The following is a 25748-nucleotide window of genomic DNA, read 5'->3' on the forward strand; positions in this document are numbered from 1 at the left end:
ATTTAAGATGTATTAAATATTCATATGCATACAATGTTAAAGCTATAAGACAGGCTATTGTAAAGCTATTCAAAATGTTTTGGTGGAATAACTTTGAAAGACTTTCGAAATAATTGATAACAGCAGGGCATAAAATGTTATATAGGGGGCTTGCTCCATGGTGTGGTGGTTAAGGTGGTTGGATCCCACATGGCTGATCATGAAGCTTGAGTCCTGGATCTGATAGGCTTGAGCAACAAGCCAGGTATATGTGCACCTGAAAGGAAGATGAGATGGAGAAGGGATTGCAGTGTGACCACCCCCTATGATTGGTGCTCTTTCTCTCTCTGGCTGCCTCTCTCTGGTGAGTACACATGCCCTCTTGACAAAAAAAAAAAAAAAGGCATATAGAATGTGATATCAATATTTTATATTTCTACCCCATGTTCTCCAACATATTTAGAAATTTTAAAAATGACCTCATTGAAGTAAAAGATGAATAACTGCTAGAGGCTGGGAGGGATGGGATGGGCAGGAGAGGGATGCCGATTAATGGAAACAAAATTACGGAAAGATAAGAGGAATAATGGCTGGTGTTATAAAATACTGAAGATACAGTAGCGAGAGTGTGGTTAACAAATGCATATCTCAGAGCAGCTATAAAAAGAAGATAACGACTGTCGCTTACACAAAGAAATAACAAATGGTAGAGATGATGGGTGTACTAATTACCTTGATTTAATCATCACACACTGTATTCCGGTACTGAAGAACCACATCGTGCCCCACAACTATGTGCAATTATTATATTTAATAAAAAACTGTGTTGTACTATTACCAGGATTTCAAACTCAATTGCCCACAGCCCACAGAGAAATACCACAGAGAAAAAGCTGACAGGAAAGCTGATTAGTAAAATGCATCAGTCTTCCTTTCTCTTATTTTTCTGAAAACATTCAACCTTCTTGATCTAGCTTTGTCTTTTACAATGATCTTTTCTCCCTATATATATATATATAGTATATATATATAGTATATATATAGTATATATATAGGATTTGCCATAGGGTGCATATGCTCACCAGAAACAGAGGGAAAGTGAGAAATCACATCCCAGAGGGGATGGCCACACTGTGATCTCTTCTCCTCCATTCTCCTCTTGGAATTTTGGACCTGCGCACACACATGCCTGGAGTGACTTTGAAGTCACTGGGTCCGGGAGTCAAACTATGTTTGGCCATGTGAGAGTCCAGTGCCTTAATCACCATGTAACTCAGTGACTCTCCCTACTCTTACTGAAAACCAGGCACAGAAAAATATGTCTCCAGTGTCAGTAAGTGTAATCATTGGTAAGAAAGCCCAGTATCAAGGAACAGTAACCAAAGGGGTGACTATTGCTTATTGGGAGAGAAGCTCTCTAAAGACAGCAGCTCCCCCCAGCCCAAAGTTATTCTTTTTAGAACAGGCTAAAACCCAAGCATGACTAGATTTTGTAATTTATTCAGGGATGACAGAAATGTAGCTTTAAATGTGAATTTTAATTTGTAGTAACTTGAGATTTTAGGGGTGTGTGTGTGTGTGTGTGTGTGTGCATTATGTCCATGCACTTTTTGAAGACTCTAAGGTACACATGTAAGTACATACATACGTACATACATGTATATGTATATGTATAACCAAACAAAAGATATTGGGGGCTTCAAGTACCAACTTGACTTCTAACATTCTCACTTATGCACAAGAATAGAAAAAAGACTAGAAAAGCTACAGGGCTAGCTCAGTGGTATAGTGATAACACGCTGCTCAAGTAATGCTGAACTCATATGGAAGATCTCTGGTTCATTTCCCCAATTCGTCTGCACAAGTCAGGTGCAGGCACCCATAATCCTGGTGGTCTGGGAAGGCTGGCGGGGATCATGGCATGAGACACTGTTGGGGGGGCTTATCTTTCTCTCTTGCTGTTTTTCTTTATAAACTTAAGGGGAAAAGAAGAAATATACAACAGGATGCAGTTACAAGCATCATTTTAATGGTTTATTTTCTTTCCACCTTTTCTGTTTGGTAAGCCTTATCTCTTCTTTTATTCAGAAAACTGAAACCTACTCTCATGCTGTTTTCCCTACTTAGTAATCACTTTAGGAGATACTGGGTAGTTCAAAAAAAAGAATAGTCCTGCCCTGAAGTTTGTCTCTGACTACGTTTTTACATATATCCACACATGGACGTTCTTATAGATCATGCTATTATTTATGAAATTATTACTTCCAAAGTGTCAGAAATTTTTTTTAAATTAAGAATGCAAAATATTGTCTCATTTTTTTACTTTCTTATGGCTTATCCTCATCATTTTTTAGTCTAATTTCCACTGCATTTTTCTTTCCTCCTTTAAGTCATACCTATCTTCCTTAATTATAGCTACGTGATGTTAAACAATTTTCTAATCTAGTGGTAGAGTCCACTGATGACCCAGTTTTGGCAGTTCACTGTCCAAAGTGCCTTTTACTATATGAAATATTAGGACATCCCATAATTCTTTTGACAGGCATGGCTTTTGAAACAGAAAGAAAGCTCTAAGGTTTAAGCTAGCATGCCTGTGCCACTTCTCAGACACATGCTTCTCTGGAGAGTCACTTTACAAAAAAAGAAATTAAAAAAGGAAAAGGAATGTAGTGAAATAGTACAGTACTCAACCTGGGAACAAAGAATATCATAGGCTTGGAACTAGCAGGTAGTATGGTGATTAAGGCACTGGACTCCCACATGACTGACAGCAGTTCAAGTCCCTGACTTGGCGGCTTGCGTTCTCACTTTTCCTCTCTGTTTGTCTCTGGTGAGCACACATGCCCTATAGCAAATTTAAAATAAGTAAATAAAATAAAATAATTCTTTATTAAAAAAGAATGTAACAGGCTCAGCCGATCAAGGAAAAGACAAAATAATTGGTGAAAATGATAAAGAATGCTTCTTGCAATCCTCAAAATAAATTATAGATCTCAGTTGCACGTGCACAGTAATCTTCGCATAGCTCCTCCTATGGCCGACGTAGGTTTAAAGGGTGAGGCTTTATGCAAAATAAGCTCATTTGACCATTTCTCTATTCACAAAACTTATATTTTATAAAAATTGGGAAAACAGAGAGAAAAAAAATCTCAATTTCATTTTTAACCAGCCATTCTTTTCTAATTTCTTTCTTTAGCTATAAAAATGATCTATTTTTAAAAGTATTAAATAAAAAGAGAAAACAAAAAAATCAAATAATAATGACATAAAACAACAGCATCCTAGCTCTTCAGCTGATATTACTGGACCGGGAAACATTATAATTAATTTTTCAAGAAAGGCTTGATATAACCTTTTAAATGAGAAGTGTTTTCTTTTTTCAATGTGTGATATCAAACCTTAAGGGCTTTCTTCCCACTGAAGCATTAAAAAGTGAGATTTTTGATTCTTGTTGACAGTGTTTAAATGAGTATGTCAGTTTATAATTACAAATGCAAGGGAAGAACTTTTTATAGCTGAATATTTAACACATATTAATTTTATAACACAACTACATAATTCTTGTCTCAATTCGTCCATGCATTCTCTCTACAAAGTAGGTAACTCAAGTCATTCACTTCAAAATTTGAAAAAAGTTTCTGAGATGATGAGTTCACTATGAAAATAGGGATATGACCAGTTGCTCTGTAGCTTTTCCTTGTGTGACTGTCTGCATGTGCTTTAATGCCATAGTCCTTACAGGCAGAAAAAAGATCTAGAAGACCAGAAGGAAAATATTTCCTGTAGAGGGATGGGGCAGTGGTTAAGTTGACTATGTTTATGATTTTCACTTTGTTTAATTATAGAAGACTTCTCATTCTTGTAGCACCTCTTGAGTGAGATTGCAGATCACCTGATTAGTGTGGAAATGAATTTCTCTACTCCTCTGTACTTCCCTGTGACCTCCTGCAAATAGGGTGAGGTCGTTTATTTCCTGTGAACTTGATTTCTACCCTTGTAGTTGGATCACAGAGTATAGAAAACTTCTAATAGCAGATTAAGAAATATAGACATTTCTGAAGAGTTTCTGCTCTATAACTTCCTTGTAAAATAATTAACCTTTTTTTTTTTTTTTGGAGAGGTTTTTGCTATAGGGCGCGTGCGCTCGCCAGACAGAGAGAGACAGAGAGATAGAAAGCGAGAAATCACCCCCCAGCAGGGATGTCCACACTGCAATCCCTTCTCCTCCATTCTCCTCTTGGGATCTTGGACACGCACGCACATGCGCCCGGCGTGAGTTTAAGCCACTGGGTCCGGGCCTCGAACTGCAGTTGACTACGTGGGAGTCCAGTGACATAGCCGTTACGCTAACTGCTGGTCCCAATAATGAACCTTTTATAGAAATTGTTTTTCAGTTGAATCACAAAGAGTGCTTGAAGACTTCTGATCAAACAAATCTAAATTATGATTGGCCAACTACATGCCTTCCTGGTGTGGTAGCTTAGGGTTATTTTTATTGCTGACTCTAAATACTCATGGCCAACACTCTAGATGGAGACAGTCTAAAGGAAAGTTTTATTTGTGATAATACTTAATAAGGGCCATACATTTTAGATGCATTACCTGGTTTTATGCTCACCTAAACATTATGCAGCATGTGTTATTATTATCTTTATTTCACAAATGAAGAAATGGAAGCATATCAAAGGTAATTCTGTCATTAGACTGTGGAGCAGCAATTCTAGCTCATGTGTGAGCAACTCCAGAGCCTACCAGTGGTTTCAGTCTTAACTAGAAGCTTTTTCTTAATTTTATCAATTTTCTCCCAAATTTGGAGTTTCCACTTGTAAAAGATTTTTTTAATATATTATTTTCTAATTGACAAAAATTGTGTGTGTATATATACATATGTGTGTATATATATATATATATACACATATATATCACACACACACATATATATATGGCATGCAACCTGATTTTTTTTTATTATTTTATTTTTTTTGGAGAGGTTTTCGCTATAGGGCGCATGCGCTCACCAGACAGACAGAGCAAGACATAAAGACAGAAAGCGAGAAATCACCCCCTGAGGGGATGGCCATGCTGCAATCCCTTCTTCCCCGTTCTCCTCTCGGGATCTTGGGCACGCACGCACACGCGCCTGGCGTGAGTTCTAAGCCACCAGGTCCGGGACGCGAACCGCGGTCGACTACGTGGGAGTCCAGTGATGTAGCCATTACGCTAACTGCTGGTTCCCAATGTTTTGATATACACTGTGGAATGGCGAATTAAAGCACGTATCTATTAACTCACATGCTTCTTAATATTCTGTGGCAAAAACACTTAAAATCTATTCTCTTGGGAATTTTCAAGAATACAATACGTTGTTATTAATTATAGTCACCATGTTGTACAATTAAGCTCTTGGATTGATTTCTTCTGTCTCATCCTTTGACCAGTGTTCCCCAGCCCCCTTCGCCAACCCCTAATCATCTAGTAGCCATCATTTCACTCTTTGCTTGCATGAGATAGCCTTTTTCAGATTGCACATATAAGTGGGGTCATACAGTATTTGTTCTTCTATGCTTGGGTTCTTTCACTGAGCATAATATCCTCTTGGTTTACCCATGTTATTGCCTGTGACAAGATTTCCTTCTTTTTAAAGACTGAATACCATTTTATTGTGTATTTATACTACATTTCTGTTATGCATTCATCCATGGACTGACATTTAGGTTGACTTCATCTTGCCTACTGAGAGTAATATAAACATGGGAGTGCAGGTATCTCTCTGACATAATAATTTCCTATCTTTAGGATATACTTCTGGTGGTGGAATTGCTGGATTGTATGGTAGTTTTGTCTTAGCTGGTAGCTTTTAAATCACAAAATCTAGGACACCCTGCAGTTTAACTTGAAATAGAATCTCTGTAGCACCAGAGTATCAGTAATCTTTGAAATTTTCAGTTGATGCTAATGTGCGGGGTGGACTCACCACTGCCCTACATGGATTTCTTTCTTTCCTTTTTTTTTGGGAGATGTTTTTTGCTATAGTGTGTGTGCACTCACCAGAAAGACAGAGAGAGACAGAGACAGAAAGCAAGAAATCACCCCCCAGGGGGGATGGCCATACTGCAATCCCTTTTCCATTCTCCTCTTGGGATCTTGGGCACACATGCACACACGCCTGGCATAAGTTTAAGCCACTGGGTCCGGGACTCGAACCCTGGTCGACTACATGGGAGTCCAGTGACATAGCCATTATGCCAACTGCTGGTCCCTGCCCTACCTGGATTTCTTAACTGACTACCATGAAGAGACAAGATGAGGGCTGGCTGTTACTCAAACTTAACCCAAGTGTATATGGAAGTTTTACAAATCTTCATTTTCCATTAGACATGAAGCCTTCATAATGATTCCAAAATGCAAATACAGTGAATTTGATGTGAAGAACTTCAAAGTATATAATTAAGCACTTTCAATTGTAGTGTTTTTGATTATCATTAAGCATGTTCAGGTATAGGTACTCATGGATCTGGATCCATACCCACCTATATGAATATGGCAGTAGGTGGAAGAGAATGGAAAGAGCCCACACTCTATCAGTCCTTAATACAAGAGAGATGAACTAAAGAGTATTTAGCTAAATATTTAAAACCTTCTAATCTGTGGAAACATTGTCCAAAAGGCAGTAAGTTTGAGATCGTGGCTCCAGTTCTTAAGTTGCTTGAGACTAGCTCTGCTGGAGACTGAAAAGACTGTTGCTTAGAACTTCAACCGCAGGACATGGAAGTCTTCTGGGAATAATACTGTACTAGTTTCCTGGGGTAGCCCTAATACAATACTTTAAAAATAGGTACTTACTGTCCAATAGTTTTGGAGGCTAGAAGTTTGAGATTAAAGTGTCAGTAGGATCAGTTCCTTTTCAGGACTGTGAGGGATAATCCATGACTCTCTCCTAGCTTCTAGTAGCCTTGTAAAAGGCCGTCTTCTTCGTGTGTCTTCACATTGTCTTCTCTCAGTACATACCTGTACCTGTACTGGTCTCTGTGCCCAAATTTCCTTCTTTTATAAGGACCCGTACTATTAGATTAGGTTTTGGACATACACTGGTTTACACTAACAGTCTTCCTGGTGCTCCAGCTTATAGATGGTAGATGTTGGAACTTCTCAGTTAAGCATATGTAAACCAATGTCTCATTATCAATCTCTTCCTATATCTATATCTATGCACACACACGCACACGCACGCACACACACACTACTCACACATACACATGAGAGAAAAAAAATACATACACACAAATGGTTTCTGTTTCTCTGGAGAACCCAAATAATACAGATACCAAAACCTGCCTTTTTTGAGATACGGCATTTCATTTTCACGAAGCACTTTCTTTGCGGAGTTATTTGCTTTCATAGTTTTTCTGTGATGATCCAAGAAGAATAGAATGTTTTATCAGCAAGGAATGTTGATTTTTGAAACCTGCTGAGCCCCAAGTGCAGTAGTTACTAAAGCCTGTAGTAAGCCTGACTTACCACCCATTGATGTCTTGACTAATTAGTGCAGTGTGAACCTGTTTCTGGAGTTTGAAGAATGGTGTCATGTATACATCCTTACAAATAGCAAACCCCAGAGCTCAAAGAGCACCTCGGTTTCAGAGATGTTTCTCCCTGTTACCAAACCACTGCCTTGGATAAGAATGGGAAGAGAACACCAGAGTTCACCAAGACGTACAGCTAATCTGGCAATAGAAGAAGCATGGATATCTAGGCTCTCCTGAATCATGCCCAAGATAAGTGCCCCTGGGAAACACTGATTCTTAGTTTTGGCAGCTATTCGTATGCACAGAATTTGGATGAGACTGGGAAACTCCACCCAATGGTCATTTGGCTTAGACTTTATATTAAAACAAAATAACCAGGGCCAACAGATGGTGCAGTGGATAAGGTACTGGATCCCACATTGCTAATTCTGTGGTTCGAGTCCTTGACCCAGCAGCTTAAAAATCATGCAAGGCACTTGGAATGTGAGTACGAAATACTGAAACAAGAATGGAGGAGAGGGGACTGTGATGTGGCCACCCTCTCTGGGGGGTCATTTCTCCCTTTTCTTGTCTCTCTCTATCTGTCTCTCTGGCAAGCACACATGCCCTATAGCAAAAATCTAAAATAAGTAACTAAATAAAAAGCATCAGAGTATTCAGATCATATCAGATGTCCACATATGTGGGCTTATTAAAAGTTTATGGAAAAATGGGATTAAAGTATGAGTTTGGTTTTGTGCAATTTATTTTTTCATAATATACATTTTTCATGAACTTTCTAAAGACTCCTCGTATATGATTGAGAATGTACTTTTCTCAAAGGAAATGTGGAGTAGTTCTCTCCTCTGAGTAAGAACAAAACCAAACCACATAACCCTCTACTATCAGAAATACCAGAACTAAGGTTGGACAGAAAGGTTTTTTAAATCCACTCCTTTCTCACTCCCTTCCCATGTTTCCTGAAACTCTCCCCTTGAATACCTTTAACTCCCAGGCCAGACCAAACCGTTCCACAGTAATGCCCATATATGGGTTTTGGGAGAGAAATCAGGCCATAAAAAATTTAGTTTTCTTAAATAGCTTTCAGGACATTGAGTCTATTTTGTGGAAAAAGAAATTAAGGTATGGAAGGAGAATTTAGATCAGTGATGCTGAATACAAATTGCACTTTAGAATTTCTTGGGGAAATGTTTTAAAAATACCTGTGTCTGGGCCTCATCCCAGAATATTTGAATTCAAATCTCTTGAGATGAGGCCATGAGCATCTGCTTACAAAAAATCTCCTTAGATGAATTTGATGACGATGGAAGTATGAGAACCTTCGAGGGAACTGTTCACAATTATTTGGTTTGCCACCAGCAGAGGGGGGATTGATGCTTGATAACAGTAACTTCCTTTCACACAAAGTGAGGGGGGCAGGCAGGGCTGAGGGAAAGGAAAAAAGAAAGAGGAAAAAAAAGAGCAAATCACAGAACAAGAAGGAAGGATAACAAGGAAGTTTAAGAAACATAGAATGAGAGAGACCCTAGAATAAAGGAATCTGTAGCTTCTCAAATTAGTACCTGGTTTGAGTCGGGATTTTACATTTGCAGAGTGCATGTCCCTCAGTTTCAGTCCTCACTCCAAACTACTCAAATGTTGCAGTTGCTTAACTGTGTAGAAAAGACTATGGCAGACAAAGAACAAAACTAGCTTGAAATTTCTGGCTTCTAAATTTTCAACCTATCCTGTTAACTTAGAGATAATCTACTGTAAGAAGCATCAAACGAACATAGTTTGTGAACTGTAATCCATTATATAAACAGAAATCATGGAGTGATGATACATTGTAGAAAGATGGAAGAAGACCAAGGATAGGATTTGGAGATGGTGTAACAGTTAAGTAGCTGGACTTCCACATGACTAACTGTGGTTCTAGTCCCAGATTGGTGGCCTGAAAATTACGGCAAGCTCATGTATGTACATGCCCAAGATTCTGGGAGGAGAACGGAGGAGAAAGGACTGTGGCAAGGCCATCTCTCCAGGGGGTGACTTTTTTTTTTTTTGAGAGGTTTTCTCTATAGGGCGCGTGCGCTCGCCAGACAGAGAGAGACATAGAGACAGAAAGCGAGAAATCACCCCCCAGAGGGGATGGTCACGCCGCAATCCCTTCTCCTCCATTCTCCTCTCGGGATCTTGGGCATGCACGCACACGCGCCTGGCGTGAGTTTTAAGCCACCGGATCCAGGATGTGAACCGCGGTCAACTACGTGAGAGTTCAGCGACATAGCCATTACGCTAACTGCTGGCTCCCGTTCAGGGGGTGACTTCTCACTTTCCCTCTGTCTCTTTCTCTCTCTCCAGTGAGTGCACACACCCTAAGGCAAAAACCTCTACAATAAAGACAAATGACAAAGGAGTGACTCATATTTGGCCAAATTCACACTACCCATAAGTTCTTAAATTAGTAAATATAGCATTGATGTAGGCAAGAGATAAGAGGGGATCTGAATCGAGGCAGTTACGGGAGGTGAAGAGCCTAGGGTGGACAGAAAGAGGCTACACTGGAAGAATCAGACCAAACCGAGTGATCTGATGTTGAGAAAGAAGGAGCGAGAGGAAAGAGGTATGTTATCTAGGATTCTAGCTCGGGCAACTTGTTAGATGTGGTGGTAATTTTTAAGACTAGAAGCACAGAAGGACTACTTTGGAGGGATGATTATGAATTCGGTTTGGGACATGCTGGATTTGTACTACCTGGGAACATCCACAGGGGCAAGCTGTGTATACACGCCCAGGGCTTGTGAAAGAGATCTGGGCTGAAGTTACAACATGGGGATCACTAGTGTGGAGATGTATATGAAATCTGGAATAGGAGAGATTTTCCTGTTCTGACTGGCATCTAAAGAAGTCAATACTGAGGAATACCAACTACTAAAAGTAAACAGAGAAGGGATGCCCACAAAAGAGACTAAGGAATCGGGAAATGGGTAAATGAATTAAAATGAAAAGAAACAGATATGGAACTCAAGGAAAGAGAAAACTTTAAGAAAAAGGAAGTAGACAACTTGGTCATATGGATAGAGGGAAGTAAGGAGAATGTAGTGGCCTTAGCCTCAAGAAGGATGTGTTGACCCTTGCTAGGTTATTGTCGGAAGAGTGCTGGCAGGAAAACCAGATGGCATCTGGCCAAAGAGCAGATGAGATACTTACTATTCTTCATTGGGCCCTGCCACTCTGCCACAGAGAATAGGGCACTTTTGAGAGTTGCTGGAGTCACACAGTAGGCCCAGTTTCAGATCCCGAGTCAACCTGAATATTTCAGTTGCTTTTTGGGTGCCTGTGATCCTGGTTGGCTGGGAGGCTGGGTGGAAGGGGAAGATCCTCTGGCAAGACCATATTGGGGATACTTGTCTCTCTCCCTCTCATTCATGAAATAATAAATAAGTAAACTTAAAACAAACAAACAAACAGAAACAAAAAACAAAACAATAAGGGACCTGCAGATGGCGTAATGGTTTTGTCACTGGACTCAGGGACCTGCAGATGGTTTTCTCACTGGACTCCCATTTAGTCCACCACAGTTTGAGCCCTGGACCCGGTGGCTTAAACTCATGCTGGGCACATGTGCGTGCGTGCCCAAGATCCCAAGAGGAGAATGGAGGAGAAGGGATTGCGGCATGGTTTATCCCCCTGGGGGACACTTTCTGTCTCTATTTCTCTCTGTCTCTCTAGCAAGTGCATGTGTCCTATAGCAAACATCTCTCTTAAAAAAATGAAAACAAAACCAAAAACTTATAGTTAGTTTGCCATCTTCTATTGATTTTTTAGAATGAATCAGAACTCCCCACAGTAACTTAGAAGGTTCTCAGAACCTGTCTCTTGCCTCTCTATCTGACACCATTTCTCCTGGTTTTCTGCCTGTATGGCCCCTATAACCTTAAGGGCCTCCTTTCTGTTCCTCACATATACAAAGCTCATGCCTATTTCAGACCTTCACATTTGCTGTTCCTTTCTCCAGGTATTTCAAAGCCCATCTCTTCACAGTCCAGGTTTCAAATAAAAAAATCACTTTCCCTGAGACACCTTCCCTGAGCAATCAGGAGAAAAGATCCTCACTGCCCTGAATCCACTTGTCACACTCCTACCACTTTTTACCTTCTTCATAGTGTGTATCCATTCTCCACATTTATGTATCCATCAATTCATTTGTCTGTTTCTTTTCTTTTCTTTTTTTTTTTTTTTTTGAGAGGTTTTTGCTATAGGGCATGTGTACTCACCAGAAAGACAGAGAGAGACAGAGAGACAGAAAGCAAGAAATCACTCCCTGGGGGGATGGCCATGCCACAATCCCTTCTCTTCCATTCTCCTCTTGGGATTTTGGGCACACACGCACATGTGCCCGGCATGAGTTTAAGCCACCGTGTCCAAGATTCAAACTGTGGTCAACTACATGGGAGTCCAGCGACATAGCCATTACACTAACTGCTGGTCCTGATTTGTCTATGTTTTCTATATGTTTCCTTCTAATAGATGCAGGCTCCTTGAAGTCAGGGACCCCATTGTTGAAACTGCATTTCTAGCACCAACAACAGTGCTGGGTAAACATTCAAAACGTTTCTTGACTGATCTGAAAGTGGAAGCTTGAGGTACAGAAAATCCTTTTACAAAGTTGTCATGCAGTGTTAAGGGCCTAATTTAGGTCTAGGACTACAAACTATAGAAACAACGATCCTGGCTAATTCTCCCCATGAGTAGGAACACGGGACATGTGGAGCTGAACTGGAGCTTTAGTCTTGTTGTGGACATTGGGAAGATAATGATGGGAAGATAGGTAGGAGGGTCTATGGGACAGGAAATGAAGCAGGAACATTCCTGGGGGAAAGGTCAAAGTCAAAGGACTGAGGAGTCCTAGAACTATGGAGGGGGGAGAAGGGCTTTGTAAAAATCACCTCCACAGTCTGCAGTTTGGTTGGTGTAGAGTATTAGCAGTGTTAGAAACATCCCCCAGAAAATTCTCATATACAGCCGGGGTTGGAAAACCACTGAAGTCAAGGAACAGATGTTGGCAGATAAACCAAGTCCGAGCTCAGCAGGCCTGTCAAACAGCAAGCCTCAGGTTTTTCCAATGGCTTGTTTTTCCTGATGCAACAAGCTAAGCTTTAAATCAAAGGAACAAGCTCATCTCCATATAATAAATGCCTATAGGAATTTTGAACGTCATAATTAAATCAAACCACCACAAATAATGTTGAAGCCTGAGCCACAGAATGAAGCCAAAGGCTTTCATTTGAAGTGCTTTGGTTTGAAAAGTTACAGGAGCATGTTTCACTTCCAGTTTTTATATCTTTATTTGTCTGTGCATCAATGCCTGAAGTGATGGGATCTTTTGAGACTTATCCAAGCGTATATGACACAGCAAGCCCCTAAACAGTCTGAAGCAGTGGGTGAATATAAAAGGTGGGGTATTACTTTTCCTTCCCTTATATCAAAGTCCTAGGAAGTTGACACCATATTTGTGTTTAAAAAGATGTTCTGGGGTTAGCAGGTGGCGTGGTGGTTAAGGCACTGAACTCTCACATGGGCAACTGCAGTTCAAGTCCTGGACCCAGTGACTTGAAAATCATAGCGGTGTATGTGCATGCACGTCCAAAATCTCAAGAGAAGAATAGAAGGGAGGGACTGCAGTGCGGCCACCCCTCCTGGGGGATGATTTCTCACTTTCCTCCTCTGTCTGTCTCTCTCCAGTGAGGACATGTGCCCTATGGCAAAAACAAAACAAAACAAAAATAAAAACAAAACTTAAAAAACAAACAAAAATAGAGAGAGGGAGAGAGAGAGAGAGAACCTACATATTTGAACACCAAGTGGCTAATCCAGTTTACTGAATAAATGCTTAATCAGCATGTCAGACAGTTTAACTATCTTATGCTATTTTCCCCACTCAAATTTGATAAAATAAATTGTTAAAGGTATACATTTTAATGACATGTTTTCATGCACTAAATTTTATTCTACCGTATAAAAATTAGAAACAACATTTCTCTGGCCTAGAGCTAACTTTTATGACTCCCTTGACACACACATTCTCTCTCTCTTTTTTTATCTTGATTTTTTAAGATGTTCAAATAAGTGAGTTTTCTTTTGACTTGACACATTTTCACATATGTTGCCTTGATCTTTCACATTTTTTATCCATATGGGAGTCTTCCTAGGAAATAAAGGATCTGTGTTTAATTATCTCATGGGGACAATTTAAAGGGAAATCCAGAGCTTCTCCTCTATAGATCTGCCTTAAGGAGGAATAAGAAGTAATGGTGAGTTTACAGTTTTTGGCTGTGGATAGAGATTTCTCACAGTTCCCTCTGTGAGAGCACTAAGCCCACCTGTTCACTTGGGTACATACCAAAGTCATTGATTCAGACTCTAATTTGTGAATATCCAGACTGGGACTAGGCTGAAGTATAAGGTGTGTTTATTGCCAAGGTTTGCATAGCAAATTAATTAATTACAAAAAGAGAAAAGAGGAAGTATTTGAATCAAGATCAAATTATCTTCATATAATTTTAAACATTTAAAATAAGTATTCATACATATTAAAAAAATTAAAGCTCACTTTCAAAAAAAATGTAGACTCACACTTAACTATATTTTATAGATAAAATCATATTTTGATAGCTCAAAAATTTACCCAAAATCACGTAGCTAGATAGTGGCAAAATTAAGATTTTTAAGGTAAGTTTTCAGATTCCCTACTATGCGAAGCTACTCTCCAAACTCTTTATTAAAAACAGACCTTTGAAAACTCTTATGTAGTTCCAGTTGTTTTTGTTCTTGAATAGAATAATACTTCTGGTAAGATACATTCTACAAGTTAGACCTTTTCCCTTTTTCAGGTGCAAGTGACTGAAATCAATATTGTCGATTCCCATAACTGGGAATACTCTGGCTGTGTGTAGGATTGAGGGGAGCAAGTCAGGAAACAATTAGGAACAAAGGTTCATATCGTTTTTGCTTATCTCTGTGCTCGAGCTTCATTTGGTCAACAGACTCCTATGAACATCTAGGAACATGGCACCAGTGGCCTAAGATTTAAACCACATTGGCAATATTACTGAACTGTGGCTTCCAAATCTATTTTTGAATCTTATAGTCTTAGCTTGACCCTGCTGAGGTCATGTGCCTCACTGTGTCCCAAGGATAAAGGCACGGAGGTTGCCTAGGGTTATCGCAAAGTGGGTCAGGAGTGGGTACAAACCAGAAGATGAGGACAGAAACGCTTCATGGAGAGATAAAGGCAGTAGCTGCCATAGTCAATTACATATAGAAGTTACTGATTAAAGGAGCTGGGGGAAGGTTCACCTACTTCCTATCTCTCTTTCATTGATCTGCCTTTTTAATGCAAGTATTTGCAGAAATTCAGATGCCTAAGAGATCATCTCAGACTTACTGAATTTCTTGGAGTGAAGGCCGGGGGAGGCTTAGTATTCAAACTTAGTATTCATCACTGTAACATCCCTCAAAAAGAACTACTATTTTAAGTCTTTTACCACAGGAGTCTGTTTTTATGTGATGGACAACATATTAAGCGTTCATCTCCTATTAATGTCTTACCATGAATTAGGTCAACAGATTAGGTGAATTCATTTAGCTGGATTTCAAAAGCATAAGCTATAGAACAATACAACTTGATGAAGAAGAAAAGAGGAATTGTAGTGACTGACACTAAGGGGTCTTGGGGCAGGGTGTGTGAAGGTGAGGGGTTCTGTGCAGTTAAGAATCATCTGCACCTTATACTCCAAGTTATGTCCCTGATCTACTATGTCAGCTCTTTCACATCCTCATTCCTAAGACAAGTTCCCTCTAGATTCACACTTCTGGCTCATATTCCTTAGTTGGCTCTAAATTCACACTGGCATGGACTCCTTCCCTTCAGCCTGAAATACACAGCTACAATCACTCTGTAACCTCATTCTTCTAGTGACCCCACCCCAATAGACTGCAGGTCATTCTGAAAGGAGGGAGAAATGCAAGAAAAGGGATTGCTGTGTGACCATCCCTCCTAGGAGGTATTTTCTCTTTTCCCTCTCCCTCCCCTCTTATGTGAGCATGCACCCTGTAGCAAATTAAAAAAAAAAATCACAAAAAATATTGCTTGGTCCTTCAGACTAAGAGAGATGCCCCTCTTGCATATGGTCTCTCTTGATAGACTATGAGTTTTTCAGGGCAAGAACCACACTTCCATCCGTTATACTTTTATTCTATAACACAAAGTCAAGCTCATCTATTGTACTGAGCTGACAGATGTCTTGGGAAGACAATTTCAAAAGGATGAAGAGAATATGGAAAAAAATTGGATGGGAGATAAAGGCTAAAATTCCCATTGCTTACTTTATCATTTTGTTTCTAGAAAAGCGTATATTCAGTGAGCAGGGGAAAGACGGAGGGAGAGTGCATTGCTAGCACTGTGAATGTTAGATATTTGTTGGATGCATACTCTAGTAGGAAACAAAAATGAAGAAGAATAAAGTAGAATCTGGAGAAGGGATACAACTGAAGTGGCAGAGCCTAAATCAGAAAGGTGTCTTCTTTTGGGCAGCAGTTAGCTTAACGGCTATGTCGCTGGACTCCCAAGTAGTCGACCGCGGTTCGAGTACCAGACCCAGTGGTTTAAACTCACTCCAGGCACATGTGTGTGCATGCCCAAGATCCCGAGAGGAGAATGGAGGAGAAGAGATTGCGGTGTGGCCGTCCCCCCTGGGGGGTGATTTCTTGCTTTCTATCTCTCTCTGTCTCTCTCTGTCTTTCTGGCGAGTGCATGTGCCCTATAGAAAAAAAAAAAAAACTCTCAAAAAAAGAAAAAAGAAAAAGAAGAGAAAGGTGTCTTCTTTTGATCCTCTTGATCTCACATGTCCCAGGAACTTGAGCTAATTGTCCCTGCCTAGCAGCCACTGTAGGGACAAACTCTAAGGAGATTCATAGAGCTTCAACCTGCTGGCACTTTTACTTGAGCCCCAACCATGTTACTGCTTAGCTCCACCCCCCTTGGTCTTTACTTTTAAGGTTGAGCTGTGAGATTCACTGAGACACCTGTGAGGGCTCAAACCTATGCAACCCAGGAATATTGTGGAGTGACTGCCACATTGGATAGATCTTTGATCAGTTGAACATGGGTCCTGGCAAAAAGATTCTTACTGCCATTAAAGAAGATATTCACGTGGCCCTTTGTTAGACATTCCCATGACACTGGGCAGTCCACAAGGCTGAATGACAAGCAGTCTGCTTAGTAACACACTCTGGTCCTCTCTAGCTCTGCGCTGCTCCCTCCTTCTCTCATCCTGCTCCTCTTGGAATATACTCTATAATTAAGTAGTAGCATATAAGTTTATGTATTTAATTATTATTTTTTAAATCCTAGGCTCTACTTTCTGAGGGATGCAGGCTGAGACAGCTTAATCAGAGTGGCTTTGAAAACACTCTCAGGATGGCATTTTGCAGGCTTCTTGATGTGGAATCAGATGATCCAGATGACAAGGATTAGCTACATGGTCAGGTGGTCCATTCTTATATTTCTGAAGTCCTGATATTTGTCCATCAACTCACATATGTGGTATCAAGTGGGGATAGAGACATCTTGGGAAGTGGTGGTATTAGTGTTACTTATAATTAACTGAATGGTTAGGGACTAATTTATAGTTCACAGGTTGGCATGGTACATGGTGCTAGCCCAAACTGGATTAATTCTACATTTCAATTCCAATAAAGCAAAACACTAAAAAAAGTGATGCAGGGAAACAGAAACACCCTTATTGTGCAGAACTTCAGTCAGTTTGTCATTCCTTTTGGTATTGACAGAGAAGTGATCCGAGATATAGATATACATGGGCCCTTGAGAGGGGGAATGCTTTGGTTGGTTGATCAGGGACAAGATCTGGGGAAGACATACATGTATGGGCTCAGGTGAGTGAGCACCAGGCATGCAGAGTCTTGTGTCTCCTACTAATGTCCAGAGGAGTACAACTGAAGTGGAGGTAACCCCAGAGCTGATGTCCTGGGCCCATGAACAGAGTGGCCATGGTGTCTTGGATGGATATTAAACAAAATGCCAACAGTGTGGGGTCCTTTTCACCAAGACTGATCTAGATCTTTCTACTGCTGATTACCCAGCCTCCCAACAACAGGGGCGGATGCTGAGCCCCCACATGGTGCCACTCCTCAGAGTCCAGCTGGATACTTGTAGCAGGTCACTCAGAGCAAATCCCTTCCATCCTGAAGGAGGCAGTGACCATCCCTCCCAGTATCTTATTTTATTTATTTATTTTTTTGAGAGGTTTTTCACTATAAGGCGCGTGCGCTCGCCAGACAAACAGAGAGAGACAGAGAGACAGAAAGCGAGAAATCACCCCTGAGAGGGGATGGCCACGCCGCAATCCCTTCTCCTCCATTCTCCTCTCGGGATCTTGGGCACGCACGCACACATGCCCGGCGTGGGTTTTAAGCCACCGGGTCCGGGACGCGAACCGTGGTCGACTACGTGGGAGTCCAGCGACATAGCCATTACGCTAACTGCTGGTTCCCATTATTTTTTCTTCATATATGGTTCTCCTTCCCTTTTTGCAAGGCCTTAACTTTTTTTTTTTTAATAAAGAAGTTCATATCATTTTATTCATATTTGAACTCCACTGGAGTCAGGGATGAAGTATCATCATCTATTCCAAGAATGAAGTCTTCTGGTAACGTTTCAGGTGCTGAGTTAACTGGTCGTCATAGGAACGCAGGGTCCATAATTTCTCTAATTGGTAGGTCTCTCTGCTTTCAGGAAGCATCCAGTGAATCACCATGTTGCCCAAATCCACACAGAACCAGTCATCAGTGTCCTTCCCTTCGATCTGAACATGAGGCTCCCTTTTACATTTCAGGTATTTGTACCTTTTCACAATGTAGTGGGCCATGGCATGTGAGTGTTGGGTGGAAGTCCCACTACCAATGACAAAGTAATCTGTGTATTTCATTTCTGGAGGAACTTTGATCACACAAATGTCTCTTGCATTTTCGTGCCTCAGAAGTGAAACCAGCATATCGATGTTGAATGTGGAACAGTACGATCTGCTGCACCCAACTCTGGGCGTCCCTCGCCGGCTGTCCCCTCCAGGGGTTCCTCCAGCCAAGGCCAGCTGTGCAGGCAGTGCACAAAGCCGGGAGTCAGACAGCACTGGCCCGGCTCTAGTCCCGCAGGACGCCGCTCCACCGCCAGCCAAAGCCACACCCATGGCGGATGGCTCGGACCCAGCTCCCGGGGAGAAGGTCCTGTGTCCGAAAAGCAGTGAGAGGCCCAGAACCACGCAGACACCCAGCCCTATCGCCACTGCCACCAAGGCCTTAACTTTTTGAGATAAGATAGTTGCAGACACCTTTTATGACAAAGGAAGTGCAACCACGGGCCAATAGCAACAGAATCCTCTTGTTATTTTATGTGACTCACCTCCCCTAACAGCTGACCTTATATTAAGAAATGGAATGACTTATTTACAGCTCAGCTAAGGCACCAGCCTCAGGACAACAATAGTTAGAATATATAAATCTAGGGATATCAGTAGTATTGTTGCCTCTCACTATCAATAACGAATGATAACATTTGTGCTTCTTCTCTTTGCAATCTTAGTTTTCACCAGGTTAGAGGTTCTGGCTTCCATGACTGATGGCTGGTGCATGTCCAGAGGGGTATTTAGTTTCTCAGGTCAGTGTGCCAGAGGCAAATATAGCAGTAATTGTAAATCAGTAGCTCAGTCCTGACTCTCAGGAGGAACTAGGAAGCTGTGGCGCAATGGAGCAGGAATAGTATGTCTGAATGTCTGAATCCACGTGGTGCACTGGAGAGTTTCTCAGTGTTTCTGTGTTGAGTGATGATGATAAAAAATGGGCCATTGTCCCAACCATAGCCCAGCAAGAAAAAGACAGTAAGACCCTAAGAGATGAAGGTCTATGGGTCAGTCCTCCAGATAAATAGCACCAACTACAGTGGTGGTTGAGCATCAGGGAAACCTAGAATGAATGTTAGAGGATGAATATCAATTATGATCTCAAGACCAACTGCGGTATTCGGAATTGTCATTTATTTCACCAACCTTTTAGCTTTCAGTCCTTCTCAGAGGCCGAGGTTCTTACCTGGATGGGGTTTCTGCAACTTACTTTATATCCCTTCTCAGGGTATCTTGTTCTCTCACAGAAATGAAGCCCAAATTGTAGTAGGGGGATGAATATGATGCAAGGACATGTATGAGTCTGGCAGATGACCTTCAGGTCTCCTTGGCCTCATCTAACTCTCGGCCCTGGCCTAGCCACTCTGTACAGCCAACTCCGCTGGGATGTTGGCCAATTACATGTCGGCACAACACACCAGTACCTTATGTCACTGCAGCAAGTACCTCTCACCTCATGCTCTGGACCTACTATTTTTGTTAGAACTGAAGTAAGAGATACCTTGGGACCTTCTCAGCTTATGAAACTCAGACATGTGAGGCAGTTATTCCATGAAGGGAACTTTCACCAAAGAGAAATGGAAACTGGCACGTAGATTCTTTGTCCACACCAGACACATTGTCTGAGGTTACAGTTGTTTCACGTGGTTTCTTGGATGTCAGTCCCACAAAATCAAGCAGTTAGTGACACTTGATCCCCACAGGTGGCCAAGCGTGCTACTAAAATTGCCCTAGGTTGGCTCTCCTTCTTTTCACTCCTCTTTCCCCTTAATCCCACTTTCCTAGGATTGCACATTATATAATAAAACACTACATATAGGCTTTTCCCTCAGGCTTTGCTTGCTGGGGAGCCTAGCCAGGGTGAAATTCACTTAAGAATGCATAAAGTTGAAGTAGAGAGAGTTAGCTGGTATGGGAGAAGAAACAGATGCTTGGAAGACATATGGGTTAGGGCACAAGCGATTGGAATTGGGGAAGATCCCTTTCTTTGTCGTGACTGTGTTACTTCCAATTTTCAAAGTAAAGTATTGGCAGGATGATTTATACACTTATTAAAAGACATTAGAAGCAAGATGGTGAAAGGTGGTAGGGTCACATCTATATATGTTTTTTCTAAAATTAACACCTGGCTTTGCGTTTCCCCCTCTAGACATACTGATCCTCCAGGCTGATTCTTCTTGGACAACTTGGCTTTGCGCCTTCTCAGAGAGACCCCATGCAGTATGCAGTTTCCCTCAATCATTTTCTAAGGTTTTTATGAGAATGATACCGAACTTTGAAGCGTTCTTCCAGAAGCGTTTGTGTTTATACTTCTTACGTGTGCAGAAATCCAGGTTAGGAGAAGAAAAACAGCTAAGGGTGAAGGCACAGTGTGGCATCGGTGCTAAATGGAATTTTTGTGGAACGTGTGCTATTTTCGGGGGAAAAAAAGCCCACTGAAAGCAGCTTTGATTTGGAATTTTTAAAGGGCACAAGATTTCCTTTTCAAAAATGAATTATTTGAATTTTATTGTCAATGGGCACCATAAAGTGTATCATAAACAGCCTCACAGCAAAACATGCTAACCTTCCCAAAAGAGTCCCACGGACATCTGCTTTCCTTTTCTTCCTTTTGAATTTTTACATGACCCCAGAGTTGCTCTGTTACTAATAGGAACAAATGGCTGAATGAGCACTAAAAGCATGGGGCGCTGCTAGTCTGTGGGTTACCATTTAAACCTCTTTCAGACGGCAGCACAGCGTGAAATACTAATTCACTCCATCTACAATACCATATCCATTAGCACTTCTCATCCTGGAATTTAAATAGTCCAAAGCTCAGAGAGTCACTAAAGAGAGTAATTAATACAATAGCACAATTCTCCATGGTTCAGGTGATATGATGGACTGCCTTACCTGTCACAAACAAATACTACAGGAGACAATCTCCTCTTGCTTTGCATGTTTAATTGTCCTCCTCCTTCTCCGTGTTCCAACATTCTCTTTCCAGTTGGGTTTTATATTTGTCTACTGAAAACACATCGACCCTTTGTTCCCATGCTCACGCCTCTGTTTAAAATAGCTCTGCAGTTGGAATAACCACAGAACTGCACAAATGACGCACAAAAGAGAAATGGTTCTTATGTTTCCATTTCATCTCTCGTTATCTACCTTTCTGCCCCTCTCCCTCCTCTTTCATACTCAGGACAGTTACGGCAATGGTACAGAGTTTTGACAAAAGGGCTGTTCAGTCCTACGACCATCCAGAGTGTGTTTTCTTGACCTGGGCAGTGGGCCTAGATTGTATGAGCCAGAGGGTCTCCTTTTCATAATTACAGACTATTTGTGTCTTAAGAATTTCCGTTTCCAGGTCTATTATCTAATTTATCTCACTAACAACCTCACAAGGCTTACTACAAGGAATATGGTTTTTGTGTGTGTGTGTGTAAATGGGGAGTTAAAAAGCTTTTGCGAAATGTTGGAATTGCTCAAATGACTTCATTTTCACAGGAGAAAAGCAGTTACTCTATAAATAAAAATTTGGCCAGCATTTTACAGTTAGCAGCTCCCTTCACATGCATCAGCTCATTTGATTCTCACAACTACTCTCTGAGTTCCACAGGGCAAGTACCACCATGTATGTATGTGTGTGTGTGTGTATACACACAGACAAAGTGAAGCTCATAGTGTCTGAGAAAAATAATATAGGTAAAATCTTGTATTAAAACTTAAGACTTCTCACATAAACTTCTAGTACTAAGTAAGTAGAGACTACAGCTCTAAAAATGTGTGTGTGTGTGTGTGTGTGTGTGTGTGTGTGTATGTGTGAGTTTGTGTTTTCAAGAATAGTCTTTTTTTTCTTTATTCTTCTTGAATAGTTTGCTTGAGAGGATACATGCTTGTACTCATATAAAACCCTGCTGATACAGATACTGGGTGTGTATCCAATGCCTGAGACCTGAAGCCTCCTCAAACAGCTGGGGGTTAGGCTGGCTAGCTGGTTTTCTTTCTTTTCTGAGAGAGGTTTTTGATATAGGGTGCATGCATTCACTGAAGAGACAGAGACAGAAAGAGAGAAATCACTCCCCCCGCCCCCACCAGGAGGGAGGGTAGCCATGCTGCAATCCCTTCTTCTCCATTCTCCTCTTGGGATTTTCATATTTATTACTTCTCAGGTATTCCAGAAAACCTTAAAGTGGCACTATTGCCCATTTAACTGCTTATTTTAGAACCTGAGAGTCATCTTTTACTCTTCCTTTTCCCATATTCTCCCAAATCATCAATGCTAGACAAATCCTATTCTTAGATATTTGTTGAAGTTGTTTTCTAGTGTTACCAACTTAGAGTCATCATACTATTTTGTTAGAACTATTGACTCATCTACAGGCTTCTGATTCTTATCCTCCATACTCCATAAATCACTAAATGATCTTTCAAAATATTCATTACATCGTGTTACCATCCAGCCTAAAATTATTCTATAAATTTTCATTGCTCTTAAAATAAAGGCCAAACTCCTTCACAAGCCTTACAGATCCTTACATGGTGTGACCTTTGCTTGTATCGTTAGCTTGATGTTGCCGATCTTTCTCATTCACTATGCCCCACTATGAGTTCATCTCAGCTTCTCCTACACAGAGTGCTTTCCTTTCCCAGAACCTTTACAGGTACTGTTATACCTGCTAGAACAACTCTTGGCCTTTTTCCTCCTTTGCCTGGACACATTCTACACTGGCTCTGGGACTTTGCTTAAATGTCATTTCCCCAGGGAAATCTTCCCTAGTCCCCATTAGGTGCATGTGCTCAGCATTCTGTTTTGTGTTATAGCTCTAATCATAGGCATCATTTGCTGCTTTCAAAATTATATTTAATGCCCATTTCCCATGTCAGACTATATGTTTTATCTGACTTATTTACATCTTGTGCATTAAGTGAATAAATGAACAATGATTCAGTGAATAAAGGAATAAATAAATAAAATGGCTATGACTATTTCTACATAATTAGATGCCAGATTAGATGATAGAATTTATTCTTATTCAAGTGCTGATCTGGATCTTGTCAAGAATTCAAAGAGCAATAACAGGACTCCTAGAGTCACATATTCTCAGGGCTAAAGAGAAGGGCTGGGGTAGAATGATGAGGAAATCGAGAAATACCAGGGTAGGAAAGCTAACTCAGGATAACAGTGGAGAAGATGATAAAAGCTTGGCTATTTTAGCTACTATGGGGTTAACAGAAAAGTCATGATGTGTTTTTGTTTGTTTATTTTTCTATGCAAAAATATGTCTTGAATTTTCCAGCAACCCAATATTTTCATTAGAAATAGTACTCTTTCTTTAGGAATATAATTTGTCTTGTCTGTATGGTTGTGTAATAAGTATACATGTTCAGGAAAATCCTGTAGTCTGGTTCATTTATTTTTTTTGGCAAGGAGCATTTAGATGTATAAAACCACTGGAAGAACTTTCAATGACAATGACAGTTCAGAATGGTGTTAGGGCCACGTGGATCCACTTGAAAGTGAGGGCACGGTTGGCTGCTGCTGAATGGGCACTGAGCTCCCGATGAACCCGGCCAGTACTTGTTGATGCCTGCATTATGTAGGATGGGTGTGTTAGGCTTAGCACCTCCACTTATGTGCTCTTATTTCACTTTGGTTTCATATAATAATATGTCTTTGGGATTTGGTTTCAGTGATTAATTCATATGTTATGCCCAGGCTTATGGAATGAATGATAAAACAATTAACAATTAAATATCTTGTTTACAAAATAATGCCAGAGGGCATGTGTGCTTGCCAGAGAGAGATGAAAAGTCAGCGTGCATGCGAGAGAGAGACAGAGAGAGAAAGACAGCACTCCCCAGCAAGTTGTGGTCATATTGCAATCTTTCCTCCTCCATCTTTTCTACCTGTTGGATTTCTGAGTATGCACACACACACACACACACACACACACACACACACACATGTACCTCCATGTTTTTCAAACTGCCAGGCTGGGGTTTGAACTGCAGTCAGCCATAGGAGGTCTGGCTCCCTGAATCACTAGCCTACTGGGCCAGTCTAACAATGAGATAACTCACATTGCTGTGAAACAAGGATCTGTGCCAAGTAACCTTTTGTCAAGGTTAAAGAAATTGAGAGGAGTGTCTGATAGTTATGAGATTGGCAAAGTTCTCCAAGCAGCTTTGTGCAACAAAGCAGTTTTAATCAAGAGGCAAATGCAGTGAGAAGATACACTGTATTGATCTTAGGGGAACTGAGTGAAATTTAGGCCAGAGGAATAAGAAATATATGGAATAAAGAAAAAAGAAAGTCATCTGTTTTTCAATGGGTGGTTATTTCATTCCACACTATTTAAATGCACTTGAGTCTGTCAATTATCCAACTATTGCCACCTTAAAATTCTTTGTGGATAGCCAGCTAAGTAATGTTAACTATGTTTCCCCATTAAGGCACCAAGGCCAATGATATAGATAATTATCCAACTGATTTAGTACAATAATTTCCCTTGAAGTTCTAGTAAGGCTTTCTGTATCCAACCTTGAGATCCCTATTCCATGTAGACATCAGGATAGAGCTGGTTCCCTAATGGGACACTAATGTGATCCATGGCAGAGTCTTTTTGTCTAGTAGCATCTTATGTCTACTTAAATGATGATGAATGCTATCTTTGTACCAGGCAGGAAGATGTCACGACACTGGCTTGTATTGCTGACCTCCCAGAGTCTCCTGCTAAGTGTTGCCAATGGGCTGTGGTGCTGATAATTCCTTATAGAGCTCTGAATAGAATAAAGCAGAGAAGCAAACCTGATCAAAAGTAGATAAAAAGCCCAAGGTGAACTGAAGCTTAATTTACCAAATACACTAGAGAAGGACTGACTTCTCTTCCCTTTGCCAGAGAGAGATGAAAAGTCAGCGTGCATGCGAGAGAGAGACAGAGAGAGAAAGACAGCACTCCCCAGCAAGTTGTGGTCATATTGCAATCTTTCCTCCTCCATCTTTTCTACCTGTTGGATTTCTGAGTATGCACACACACACACACACACACACACACACACACACATGCACACATGTACCTCCATGTTTTTCAAACTGCCAGGCTGGGGTTTGAACTGCAGTCAGCCATAGGAGGTCTGGCTCCCTGAATCACTAGCCTACTGGGCCAGTCTAACAATGAGATAACTCACATTGCTGTGAAACAAGGATCTGTGCCAAGTAACCTTTTGTCAAGGTTAAAGAAATTGAGAGGAGTGTCTGATAGTTATGAGATTGGCAAAGTTCTCCAAGCAGCTTTGTGCA

The 25748-nt window shown here is 40.9% G+C and overlaps 1 protein-coding gene and 1 pseudogene across 1 annotated transcript in view; both read right to left on the reverse strand.

Annotated features, from left to right (window-relative positions):
* The window catches only part of CELF2 (CUGBP Elav-like family member 2), a 744392-nt gene that overhangs the window by 645351 nt on the left and 73293 nt on the right, over positions 1-25748 (reverse strand). The gene's annotated exons all lie outside the window — the stretch shown is intronic.
* On the reverse strand, positions 18147-20841 carry LOC102479152 (mitochondrial assembly of ribosomal large subunit protein 1 pseudogene; annotated as a pseudogene).

The sequence above is a fragment of the Tupaia chinensis genome, unplaced genomic scaffold (genome assembly GCF_000334495.1).
Source record: "Tupaia chinensis unplaced genomic scaffold, TupChi_1.0 Scaffold000275_1, whole genome shotgun sequence".
NCBI lineage: Eukaryota > Metazoa > Chordata > Mammalia > Scandentia > Tupaiidae > Tupaia > Tupaia belangeri.